General features: G+C 40.4%; 1 protein-coding gene across 7 annotated transcripts in view; it reads left to right on the forward strand.

Annotated features, from left to right (window-relative positions):
* KLF12 (KLF transcription factor 12) overlaps positions 1 to 12,928 on the forward strand; it is a 590,400-nt gene that overhangs the window by 14,758 nt on the left and 562,714 nt on the right. For 5 of the 7 annotated variants that reach the window (XR_012009964.1, XR_012009965.1, XM_072782792.1 and 2 more), the window contains exon 1: positions 635 to 723. The exons of 1 other annotated variant lie outside the window; for it this stretch is intronic. The gene's annotated coding sequence lies outside the window, so the exon portion shown is untranslated. Of the gene's footprint in view, positions 1 to 634; positions 724 to 12,928 lie in introns of those variants that run through there. One more of the 7 variants, XM_072782795.1, reaches the window with a different exon arrangement.

Here is a 12,928-nt window from a genome sequence, read left to right on the forward strand (position 1 = left end):
ACATTTTAATGACGTGAAAACCTAATTTAAAAAGTAAAACCCACTTAGGACAAAAATAAACCAGGTAACTTTTCTTTCCTCTAATGCCTTCTGTCCTACAGACTAGTACATTTAGAGCTAGTTCTTTGAAGAAAGTTCTGCTCAAAGGGCAATAAGTTGTTGTAGAATCATTTTGTTTCCCATTAAGCCAATGATGACAATATTAAGCTTGGCATGATCTTTGTATGAACACTTTCATAAAAGTTCTGCTCAGGAGGGTTTAAAAAAAAAAAAACAGACTTCTCTTATGCTGCTTTTCCATTGCAAGTGGACCTATTATCCGAGGGCACATAAGTCAGCTCTAACGTATCACAGGTTTTTTTTATTGTTATTTGTTTTCAGGATAACAGTGTTTAAAATACTCTCCAACAATTTCTTGGATTAATATAGTCTTCAACAATTTGTTGAACTGCAGAAGCTGAAAAAATTCTGGGCTTGTAAAGAAACTGCAATGTCTAAAACTCTCCAGAAGCATTCAGAATGACAGGGCTCTTGACCAATAAAATGTGAGATTCAAGGAACACATTGTCACGACTCAGCAAATAATAAGGAGCAGGTATAAGTATGACATCACTGAAAAACATTCTCATTGGCAGTTCCGCTTTGTGCTGGTTACTGTTCTATTTGTGGAAGCAGCAGCCTTATTCAAATTAACCTTTTCATGCAGAGGGGAGGAGGAAGGTGGTGAGTAATACACTGCAGTCTTTTCCCTGAAGGTGATGTGCTCTCAAATTCGCTTTACATTGCCTTTGAGCAGACAAAATAAAAATAAATTCAGCTGTGGCAGTGTTTCACAGGGATAATAGCTGCTTGAATTAGATCAGGTCAGTGAAAAGGAATGGAATAGAAGCTGTTGCAGAGTTGAAACAAATTTCCGAATTTTCTCTTTGCTTTTATCCCCCATCACCACCACCACCACCGCCCCCTTATTATTTCTCCACACCTCATTCCTGGACGCAACTACTGTACAGATCGAACTCAGTATCCCTCCAATCAGCCATTGGAGGGAGGGATTTCTTTGAACACTAACACCTCTAGCCTGTGCCATCAAGGGGTCTAGCAGACAGGTCAGATTAACGGATGGTTTTCTGGCATTGTACAAATACTCAGGAGTCTGGAGCTGGTGAGATAATTTAATCACATTTACTGTAGTCTGTGAGGAACTGTCATTCTCTATCCTGTTACTGTTATATAATATAGGGCCTCCAGCTACATCAACGATACACAGGAGAACCCACTCATTTTTAACTCTTAGTACTTTGCTTTAACTTAGGAGAGTTCCGATGGAGGGGGCAGTTCACGTATCTATTCCCTGGCTAGTTGGCTTCTAGAACTTTGTGCAACTTTGCTTATGTTATTTTATGTCTTTCAAACTTCAGTCTCACTCTCTCTTGTCATGAGCAGAGATCATTCAGGATATAAACCACATAAAACTTTGAATCCTGCTTTAAAGAAATTGGCTCTAGTCATTTCTCATTTCCGCTATTTATATTTTATTCCTTTCCCTCTTCACCTCTTCCTTCCTACCTCAAAATCTCTCTCTCTCTCTACTCATCAAAGACCAAAAACAAACAAACAAACAAAAAAAAAAAAAAAAAAAAAACAAGTGGCAAAAGTCTACAGAAAATTGAAAATAAGCCTATTATCTCTGCCACAACATGGGATGTCTTAGTCTGTTTGGACTCCTATCACAAAATATCACAGACTGGGTGGCTTATAAACAACAGAAACTTATTTTGCACAATTCTGGAGTCTAGAAGTCTGAGACCAGGGTGAGGTTCACACCCTCTTCAGGTGTAGATTCCTCCTTGTATCCTCACAAGGTGGAAGGAGTTAGGGAGCTCTGTAGGGTCTCTTTTATATGGGCACGAATCCTAATTATCAGGCCTCCACTCTCAGGACTTAATTCCTTTCCAAAGACCTGGCTTCTAAGACCATTATCTCTGGGGGTCAGGATTTCAACATATGAATTTGGGGGGCACAAGTATTCAGACCATATCATGGGGTTAGGCAGAAATGGCAATATTTCAGATCAGAAACAAATCACTACATGCAAAGAGCTAGCTAGCTGTCTTTGCTCCCAACTCAGGACTCCTGGCTGCACTACTATTATCTGGCCTCAAAGAGGTGTTAACCTCTAAGATCTTACTGCTTCCCTTGCTCCTCCACTAAGAATATCAATAATGTTGTCATCAAACGTTAATGACAATGTCACCAGAATGACAGTAGGTGTTACTTTCCCATTTGGCCTCTTGCAACTTGTTGTGCCTCTCCATCTTACCATCCCTTGAAATTCATCTGGACGTTGAAGCTGTTAACCGGATTCTGGCAAAACTATACAGACTCAGAAAATAATGGCTTGTGTGAGGAAGGTTAAGGCACTAGGTTTTCATCACTGCTGAATAAATAATGTAGGAGGAGGCAGGACGCAGAGAAGCCCTGGGAAGCTGGTTGGCCGGCGGGAAGCAGGTGTGTGCTGGGGTGATGAGCAGAACAGAGGCAGGGAGGACGAGGCAGAGGCTGCCCACATCCATGCCACCCTCACTACCTGGCCCTGCCCAAACCCTGCCAGCTTTCTGCCAAGAATCACCCAACTGCTCAGCTCTTCCATGGATAGCTGCCGAAATCCCAGGAACCAGGTGTCTGGCGCAGTTTCTAGCACAGCTCTCTGTATGTCGCCGGAACCCACCCAGTCTGGCGTGCCCAGCTTTCCATATTTTGACTTGTTGCAATTTTCCCTGCCTAGGCCCAACGCTTCCTTTGAAATGAGACCGGTCCATGGCCTACCTTGGCAAACCGCTCTCGGAGAGGAGCTCAGAGGTTGCAGACTTGACCTGGCGTACCGTGCACTTTCAGCTCATTATGCCTGAATGCTGCATTGTTTCTGTGCTGAATGAAGTTTTAGAAAATGACTTTCAGATGTTAGATTCCCATTCTGGTGCTGTTTTACCCCCCTTGCCATTTATCATCTCATAAAACTCATCATCTTTGTTTGGCTCTGGACAAAAATGAAAAGACTCATAAAACAGCATCCTAGGTGAGAGGGACAGATACCAATTTGAAATGCTTCAGCTTAAGACCACTACCAAATAATTTAATTATTGCCCTTCCACTGTACTTACCTTTTTAGTTTGTCAGTGTGCCTCTTTTGCCCAAGCTCTCTAACCCTTTGGGTTATTTTAGGCAGTGCCCACAAATTACTGTGACCGTCTTTATCTGAACTCTGATCAGAAAACCGCCTAGTTCTCCTCAGGTTTTTTTTTCCTTTTGTCCCCCCACCCCACCTACCACCCCCCCACACTCCCCCCCCTCTTTAAACCAGAAAAGTAGCTGCTGAAAGCAGAACAGTTGCCATGGCAACCTCTTGGCAGCTTCCTCCGCAGCGAGTAACAGTGCTGATTTCCCGAGGAGACTGGGTGGGAGGGGGTGGAGCTCTGAGGAGGTAAAGGAAGGTTACTGTGCACTTAGTTAATATGCAAAACCATTTACGCAGTGCTGGATGCGCAGTGAGTAAGTGCAAACAAAGCCACGCTTGATCAGCTAACACGGACTTTACACACTAGTTGATCTGTCCAAGGATGCAGATGTTGGCTCAGAGAGAAATCTTGCAGTTGGACAATAAAGGACACAGGAGGTAATACTACAAGAGGTTAAACACTATCTGTAATGGTCGGTGAATATGGACAAGATCAACAGTCGCTGGGGTCTAATTGCCTTGCTCCTCTTTTGCTTTGTTCGAGGAAAAACGCAGCAATCTAAATCACAGGGATGGTGTTTTCTCTGAAATTCTAACATACTGAAGTTCAAGTTTGCATCAATTAAACTCTATGTAAGATAAACCAATATGTTCAGATATAAGCAAGTATAGCATAATTTGGTTTGTGCTTGAACAAAACATACGGCTCAAGTAGCATCTTTCACCTTGGAGTTTTCAGACAAAGAAGCAGCTTAGAGTAACTTGGGGCTGCGAGTGGGGGCGGATGCTTTGGATCTCTTTTCTCCTTCTCTCTCTCCCACTGCCCCTCTCTGTCTCCCTCCAACTCTGATAGATCCTTGTTTTTTTCCTGGGGGCTGGACAGGGTGGATATCAACCCCAAAAGAGTACAGGTGAGACTCTAGGACAGGGTTTTTCTAACAGAGGTCACCTACAGGAGAACTGAGCAGCCTGGCTGCGAGCTGGGGAGGTGGCTGCTGCCCGTTACCCCTTGGCCTGCAGCCTGGCATGTTTAAAAAAAAAAAAAAAAAAGGCCAGCTGATAGAAAGCCTGCAGCAGTGAGCTGAGGTCTGCCCAGCAGGTGTCACTAGGGATTTAAAGCTTACCAGACCTTTGGGACAAGGCCTAGGAAACAGCCGAGTAATGATTAATGAAGCTTACTTTCAAATATTTTTGAGAGGTTATATGTGAAATAATTCCAAGGAGTTCGCCTTCCAAGGGAAGTTAAAATGATAGCTACAGTTTGGTGTAAATGATTTCTGGGCCATTCTCTCCAAGGCTCTCTCTCCATTTCTGAGTCCCCATTCCAAAAAACCAGACACAGACATAAAGCTCTCAGAAGGCACGCTGAATCCAACACTATGGGTAAAAGATACAATGCGAAGTCAGAGCGAGTATAGGAAATGCTTTTTCGGGTAGAGATTCCCACTTGCGAAACCAAGCTCCATGTCCTAACACCGTAGATGTTGATTTTGTAAGTAATCTCAGAATTAAGATCAGAGTCCACTCTAAAAATGCAAATGCCCCAGGAGTCTCCATATAAGTGAAGTCAGCTGGTATTTTATCAATGATTAATACTTTTGTTAACAGAATCTTATGTAGACTATCTCTACTTTAACAATAACAGCAAAAGCCTGTGTTGAAGATACTGTCCACTTCCTAATTTAGGCACCTAGGAATATACATATGATCATTTTTTCAAAGAATGAGGGTAGGGAAAATTGGTCTCCCTTAAATACTTTTTGCTGTTTTCCTCTTTGTCCTGTCTGCCTGGAAGCTAAACACTAAACTTTATCATGTAGCTTCCCTAGCTTAGATTTTCTTGAATAATTTCTCCTCCATCCATCCTACATTATTCAAATAATGGCTTCCTGTCTTCTCTTAATTGTTTTATGGTTTTAACATATCTGTACTTTATGCGATGGCTCTTACCTCATGTGCGTTTTGGTGTAGTGTATCCACTTGGAAGGGAAGGAGAACAAGAAAGGAGAGAAGAGAAGGGAAAGAAGGAACATGACCCTTTCATCAACACTCAACATCTTGTGGTGAATTCGTTAAGAACATTAATCTTCACTTACTCTTCGGTCTTTGGATGGTAGAAAGAAGGAGTGAGAGTAGTGGTCTGGGAGGGGCTGAGCTTGTATGCGAGGAATACAGTCAGAGCACTCTGGGTGTCTGAAATGGTGTGAAAGCAGTAAGGTGGAAGAAAAGCTGGAAGCAGAGGTGTGATCTTTTAGAGCACCTTACAAAGCATTCTTGGGTGCAGTCTTACCTTGCAAGTGAAATGAAATGTCTAACAGATATAATCCGTCCCATCTCACAGATTAGAAAAACTGAGACAGGGATGTTGTCATTTAGCCACATGGCATTACATCACAGGCTCAGGACAAGGAACTAGCACCTCTGCTCACATTTCTGCTACTGATGGGACTCCAGCCTAGAAAGAATGTAAGAAATCCACAGGGTGCACAGGGACATCACACAAAAAAATCCTTTGTTTTTTCTCCAGGGAATGCCTTGTGGCACAATACCACCAAGGAAACTCTCCCACAAATGAAAACACCAGTCTGCAATTTTGCGTCTATGGCAGTATTTCATTAAGATCTTAGTCATTATATTTATTTCTGTTTCATGAGGGAAAGAATAAATGACTTTAGTAGTATTGATGTCTGCAGACCCATTTCCTAACCACAACTCTGACCATTTCTCTTATCACTTAACTGATGTTGTTTTAATGAGAACTATTGTTATTATGCATTATTAATAAAGGACCACCATTACTATTAATATCACTTAGGAATGATTCTATAAAGAGCTTTAAAACTGTAGATGCAATTAACAAGAAGCCAAATTCTCCATGTGTGAAAAATACCAGGTAGGGCTGGCTTCACACATTTGATCTTACAAAAGTGTTGCAAGAGGTTGTAGATGTATTTCACATGCCCACAAGAAAAGCCATGAGCCCCATGAATATTGATATATGCGGTAACTTGACCTCCCCCATATAAATTTGTTGAATTGAGAGGAATTTTCATAAACCCCCGATCTCATGACCAAGACGATGGAATATATATATATATATATATATATATATATATATATATATATCTCACCTCACATTTCAGGGAGTTCATGCTTACCTAGATATTCTTATTTAGAGTGGGTGAAAACAAACATTATACTTCCAAATAACGTTTGAGTTGTTGGAGTGGAAATGTCATAATTCTATGACATATTCTACATTCACTATGAAGCCCATAACTCTCACGGGCTTCGTAGTACATGTGAGAGCAAGAACAAGGGTGCAGGGCAGATTCTTTTCACACATTCTCCCTTCAATGATAGTCCCATTCAAAGGAACTCCCCTGACTTCCAAAGCTGCCATTGCCTACCAGGCTTGTAGCCATAGGACCACTCTCTCTCTCTCTCTCTCTCTCTCTCTCTCTCTCTGTCAGGGAAGGATGAATTAGAAGCAGCCTGAGCACAGCCAGGAGAAGCAGAGCCTTGGCATCTGAGAGTCTGGCTCCATAAATGGAGAAGGAAGACTGTGGTCTCATTTGCCTTTAAGGTGAGGGTGAAGTTCTCACTCTAACAAAGGGATCACCTTAGCAGAGTGGGCCAATTTACTCACTCTCTGGGAGAGTCCTGTGTTCCACAAGAATCATCACACTACTTTACGGTCGTTCTGTGATAAAGGGCGCTTACTCAACAGTGCCTGAAGGTTGCATTTGGAATAACACTCTCACTTCCCCTTCTAAGACATTTTGTTTCTGAGTCTGTTTTAAGGATTTGCCAACCCCAGATTTTGTACCTGGCATTCAGCCTCACTGTGAGACTAAAAGGCATAGGTCACCTGGAGGGCTTGAGGGCATAAAGGTGAGTCCACCCACTACAAGATCATACGCACAAAATTTTGAAGGGCTCTTAGAAACCTACAGGACTTTTATACACACTTATAGCTGATACTTTTAGTAAAAGCTTCAGTCTCAATAAAATAACAATAATCATGTGTTTTCTTCTAGAAATTCATGGGCTTTAGTTCTCGTAAAGCCCATAATTTAATCTCACATCAGTCAGGTGGATATCATTATCCCTTTTTTTAACAGATGTGAATACAGAGGCACAAGATTTAAGAGTAGAGTCATGGAGTAAAAAACAATAGAATCCAAAACAAAATCCAAATTCCCCTGACTTTCAGCCTAATACTCAGTCTACCATTAACACATGCTCCCTTATTAATTAGTAAAAAACTCAAAACACCTGTGAAGGAGAGTCTGCATGGATACATAGTATGAATCTTTAGTTTATGCCTTGTCTGGATGAATTGATTTTTGTGATTTATTAATGCAAAACTCTTGGGTTATTCCATTGGATTTACATGCATTTTTACTTGTTTTGCTGTTTTTCAAATTATAGCTCAGCAATAGCAATGAGGCTTTCACAGAAGTTTTGGATTATGCCAACAATGTCTGCCTAGTAGTTTTATTAATCAAAGGAAAGCATCTGGTTTACATTAGAATATTCATGAAGTAACATTGAAAGTAGATAGTAAGTATTAAAACAACATAGTCTTGAATTTTTGGAAGACACTTTCTAACTAGCTTAGCTGATTTACACAGAACAGATTTTTCTGTGCAGGTTGTAGTCTACATTTCCTCTAGTATCTCCAACTGGGTGGGTTGGAAACTGATCTGCACATTGTTAGTTTTCAAGGTAGAAGAACTTTGTGAATTGTAACTCTTTTAGTGTGGCGACTTTTTAACTAATATTCTTGCTAAATCATTATCATATGTCATCAAAAATCTAGACTTGTTTGTGTTTTGCTATAATAAAATCTGAACACATTAAAATATGAGTGATAGAATAATAGGATGTCAGCATTATAAAATGCCATGTGAATCATGTGAATCATATTGTCAAAACATGCTCAGAAGAGAAACTGACACCCAGAGAAGTTTAGCACCTTGTCCCAAGTCACACAGCATTCAGGAACAGAACTGAAACCATAATGAAGGTCCTCAATTTCTGGGAATCATCCCTTTGTCATTACCCTTCCATTCATTTTTGGCTCTTTGGTTCATTTATTTTCTTTGGTTCACTTCTCCCCCACTTTGAGGTTATTATTCCCATATTTCCTTTTTTGCACATGCTGCTGTGCAGTCATCTATAGACTTGAATTTTCATCACACTACCTTTCAGAAAAGACACCTCCATCATATCAAGGCCAGGTTGGTGTGCAAGGATCTTAATATCCTCATCCTGTAGCCCTAGGGAACCTCAGACCATCAGCATACTTCACTGCCTTGGTCCCCATCATTGCAGGGTGAATTCATGAAAATGCTGATGATAATGTATGGTATTAATGTGGAGGGAATACAGGCCTCTGATTGCCCAGATTCATAAACCATACATGTGGCAAACAGGAGCAATGGATTTAAGAGACTTGCCACCAAGACAGCATCTTAATCACATACTACCTACTTAAGTGTGCAGAATCTTAAGGCTGAATTTTCTACTAAGCTATGAGCTCTCTGAAAACAAAGATGAAATTAGGATTTGGGAAGGAGAGTGTGCTCTTTCCTACAAAAGCACTTTTATTTTAACATTTAATTATGAAGCTGCCCCACAGAGGAGCTTTGAGCTTGTTGCCATTAGAAACTGAGTCATACTTGCAAAGACTGTGGTCAAATGACAGGTACCACTCCCACCTTCCACCAACCTCCTCTGGTAATTGACTGACCTTACTAAGGTTGACTGGGCTGAACTTTGAGATGGTCCCAGGTGTTCAGTGGCTGAGTTGTGCTTCTGGTAGTACGTGCATGGAAAGGACATTGTTTGTGAAAGCAGAAAGGGGCCCTTCCTGACAAGAATTTCCAAGGAAATCTCTCAATTGTAGAAGCTAGCAATGTTTGGTAGGAACAATTTTACATCTGCCTGAAGAAAATGTCAATGAAGTTTCCATTTATTTCAGACTTTTATGAAATATACTGAATTATTGTCCTGAAAAATATTTTCTATACCCACCAAGAAGATTGCAACAATTTCCAAAATGGAGAATGCCTTATAACCAAGCACATAGATTAAAGATTGATTTATGCAAGTCATTGAGTTTTTACATATTTTGACACTATTCAATTTATTCCACTAATTTGACAGAAGAAAACACTCGTTTGCTCCTAAACTTAGATTCTAGCTAATTTTGTAAACGTATTTATAGTTTGTATACAGTTAAAGGCAATTTAATGAATTTTAAAATATATAACTTAGCACTTACTTTATTCCTCTTTATCTAAGACAGGATCTGATTTTCTTTGACTAATAACTATATTAATATTCAATTTCTTTTTTTTAAAGATTATTTATTTATTCATGAGAGACACAGAGAGAGAGAGAGAGGCAGAGACACAGACAGAGGGAGAAGCAGGCTCCATGCAGGGAGCCTGACATGGGACTCAATCCCGGGACTTCAGGATCACACCCTGAGCTGAAGGCTTGTACATCACTCAGCTTTTGGAGACTCTCATCTTTTCCCCTATATTTGCCCAAGCCTTACATTTTCCTTGCCCATGAGAATAAGTCCAAGCTTCTTAACATGAAATGTAACAGTCCTTAAAATCTCAGACCAAAGAAGCTTAACAATACTTCACAAAGCCCGTTCTGTAGTCTATGCTCTTACTCTATTGAGCCCACTATATAACACCCCCCAAGGTATTTTCCTATGCTACTTGTTTTCATTCCAGCTAAATTCTCAGATTGTAATGTCATCCACCCTTTTGTTCATTGGTTACAGACCTGATTTCTCATTTCTATGCTTATTCAACATTTTATTTTCCTCAAAAAGCACTATGACTAAAGAAAATGTCAACAAAATTTCTACTTTTTTCAAACCGCTGTGAGAAATACTGAATTATCGCAAAGAAAAAATATTTGTCTTAATACACTTCACCAATGTGAAGAGTTAGTTTCAGGATGTTAGTTAGCATATCTTCCATCCAGAATTTTTAGCCAAGAGCCTAAGCAAAAAACAACAACAACAAAAACCAAACGAATGAACAAACAAACAAACAAAAAAACCCCAAGCCAAATTCATTCCCTCCAGATAGAGTTGTCTGGTATCCACTACATTAAAAAGCATAGTGGGACTCCCTCCTCCTGTGATGGTTTTAAATCCCAGTACTGTGACAGAAGAGACTCTTCCTCAGGGGATGTTAAGGACAAGTATGTCCAGGAAGAAAAGAGTGGGTGTGTTCAGGCAAGGTAACATGACCTACCAATACAGAGGATGTGGTACAAAGGATATGGGCTGTCTCCAGTTTCACCAATCAGTGTTGATACCACCAGAGCTCCTTAGGTAGCAGTGGAAAAAGATGTACTGCCCCTTCCTGGAGAAAGCAGCTAAGTCATCTATCTCCCCACCAGGGAAATAAGAAAAGCCAGGGAATAAGCATTCCTCCTTAATAATATAATTATGTAATTGGGTATTGAAATGAGATTATCTCTGTTTTAGCTGAAGAATGAAAATTATAGATGCATATTTCAAAGTAAGATTTGAAAGATTAGAATGGCAGAAAATAAATTTTGTAGCCCCTGAGATGACCGCATACCTTTAAAAAATTAGGAAGAGCTAAGAAAAGTGTGAGTCGATACTGAGGAAGATTTTTGGAGAGAGCTATGAGGTGTGGTGCTCACTCTATTTCAAATCAAAAGCAGAGTTTTAAAGGGACAAGTAGAAGGACTCAATATATGTTCTGCACTACTGGGCGATGCAGTGGACCAGCTCCTGATTCCTGCTTGGTAATCTAAAGTGTTAAAGGTAGGTTGGCTGGTTCTTTGTGGGAGAAATAATTGTTGCTGAATTGAGATCAGTACGTAGACCCAGTATTTACTGGGGACAGGATAGGGGAATAGAGGAGAGGGAGTAGGCAACGAATGAATGCAAACTTCCCTTGGAATAGGTGTGGCCATATGAGTGAAGGAGCAATTACCTGGGGTCATTTAGGTTCTGGCCTAGAAAGTTACCCAAAGTAAGAACAAAGAGAAACTGGCAGTATCATAAGATTCCTAGAGCTGAGGACGTGACCGGCCCAAATAAACACAGAAGTCCTCAACTGTTGGTTGAGGCAAGGAAAGGAATGCTGGGATAGTTGGAAAATTGGAGGAGTGGGAGGCTCCAAAGAACCCAAGAGAGCTCCTGTAAGAGAAAGTGCCAGTATTAAGTATTCACCAGGACTAAAAAAACAGCACTGCATGGCCCACTACAGTAACAACATAGAGGAAGGAATACCTTGTCCCAGCCTGTTTCTCCTCCTACCTTCCTCCCCCACCAGACTCAGAAAGAGAAAGAAATTCCATTAATAAGAGGAGGTAGAGGGTTGGTTGTGACATTCCTTGGGACAGGACATTCTAGTTACTAAATTAAGAGAGGGTTTTGTGCCCTAAGACTGAATCCTAAGTTATAGTTCCTGCCTGATTTTCATCCAGGAGAAGAGGAAGGACTATCCCTACAGAGCTCATTTTAAGGAACTCCAGGCAAAAATCACAGATACTTTATAATTGCATCCACTGAGCTATGTTTGTTTCAATATAATATTTTTGTTGCAATAGAATATTTTACATGCTTTTCTGCCCACTTTAGTATCCCTGATGACACTTCTCTTGTCTTGTTCATTTTTGCATTCTCGGTACCTAGTGTCATAACTGGTACATACGTAGCACTAAGCACTTGCCAGATAACACAGGGGAGAATACCACGACTCCCTGGGAAGACATAAAGAGAATTACAAGAATGTGAATGAGAGAGGAACCACATCCTTTTGGATGGATCAAGAAGACTTCACAGACATGATCATATATGACAAGGGCCAAGTCAGATTTATATCATTCCACTGGGTACAGACTTAGACCAACAGAACTGAAGAAAAGTGTAATATATAGTAGCAGCGGAAATAGTGTAGAGATGAAAAGATGTGATTAGCCTCCGGAAATGAAAGAAATGACCATTCTATAGATGGCAATGTGAAGTATGTATAATCATTTTATAGTAAATGAGAACCGAAAGCAAGAGAATTGCAATGAGATCGGAGCGGCTGAGCCCATCAGGGGCTGGCAGGTCCTGAGACAAAAAAAAAAAAAAAAAAAAAAATGAAGCCTATTCAAGGAGAGTAGACCGGGAAGCACACCAGAGGCCTATCAAGGGCATGGCTACATGCATCATCCACGGGATGCTGCCAAATCAGGGGTCAAATCTAATGAGGAAGGCAGTGTCTACCTGAAGTTTATAGAGAGGATTTGTTTTCCAGATATGAAAGGACTTTATTTCTCCAATCATCAGCTTTGCAAGCAAAAGAGAATTAGCTCACCCTGATAGCAGGATTTAAAGGTAAAATCATGAAAAGACAAGACTAGGCTCAACTACGGAGAAAAAGCCAGCTGGAAGAGAAGTAGGGGGAATAACCTGGAAGATGGGTTTTGCTGTGTCAAAACAACTGGGTTAAATAAAATGGAGAATTATCTACTCTATATATAGTTGATACCTCAAATTTCCTCTGTTATAACCCTTGTTTTATTCATTCAAGTGGTTAGCTCTTGTATCTTACTGATAGGGATGCTACTTCAGATAATTTGAGAAAGGCAAGATTGTTATTTCTTGGTGGTAAAATCTGTCAAGGAAATGTC

Source organism: Canis lupus, chromosome 17 (assembly GCF_048164855.1).
Source record: "Canis lupus baileyi chromosome 17, mCanLup2.hap1, whole genome shotgun sequence".
NCBI classification, from domain to species: Eukaryota; Metazoa; Chordata; class Mammalia; order Carnivora; family Canidae; genus Canis; species Canis lupus.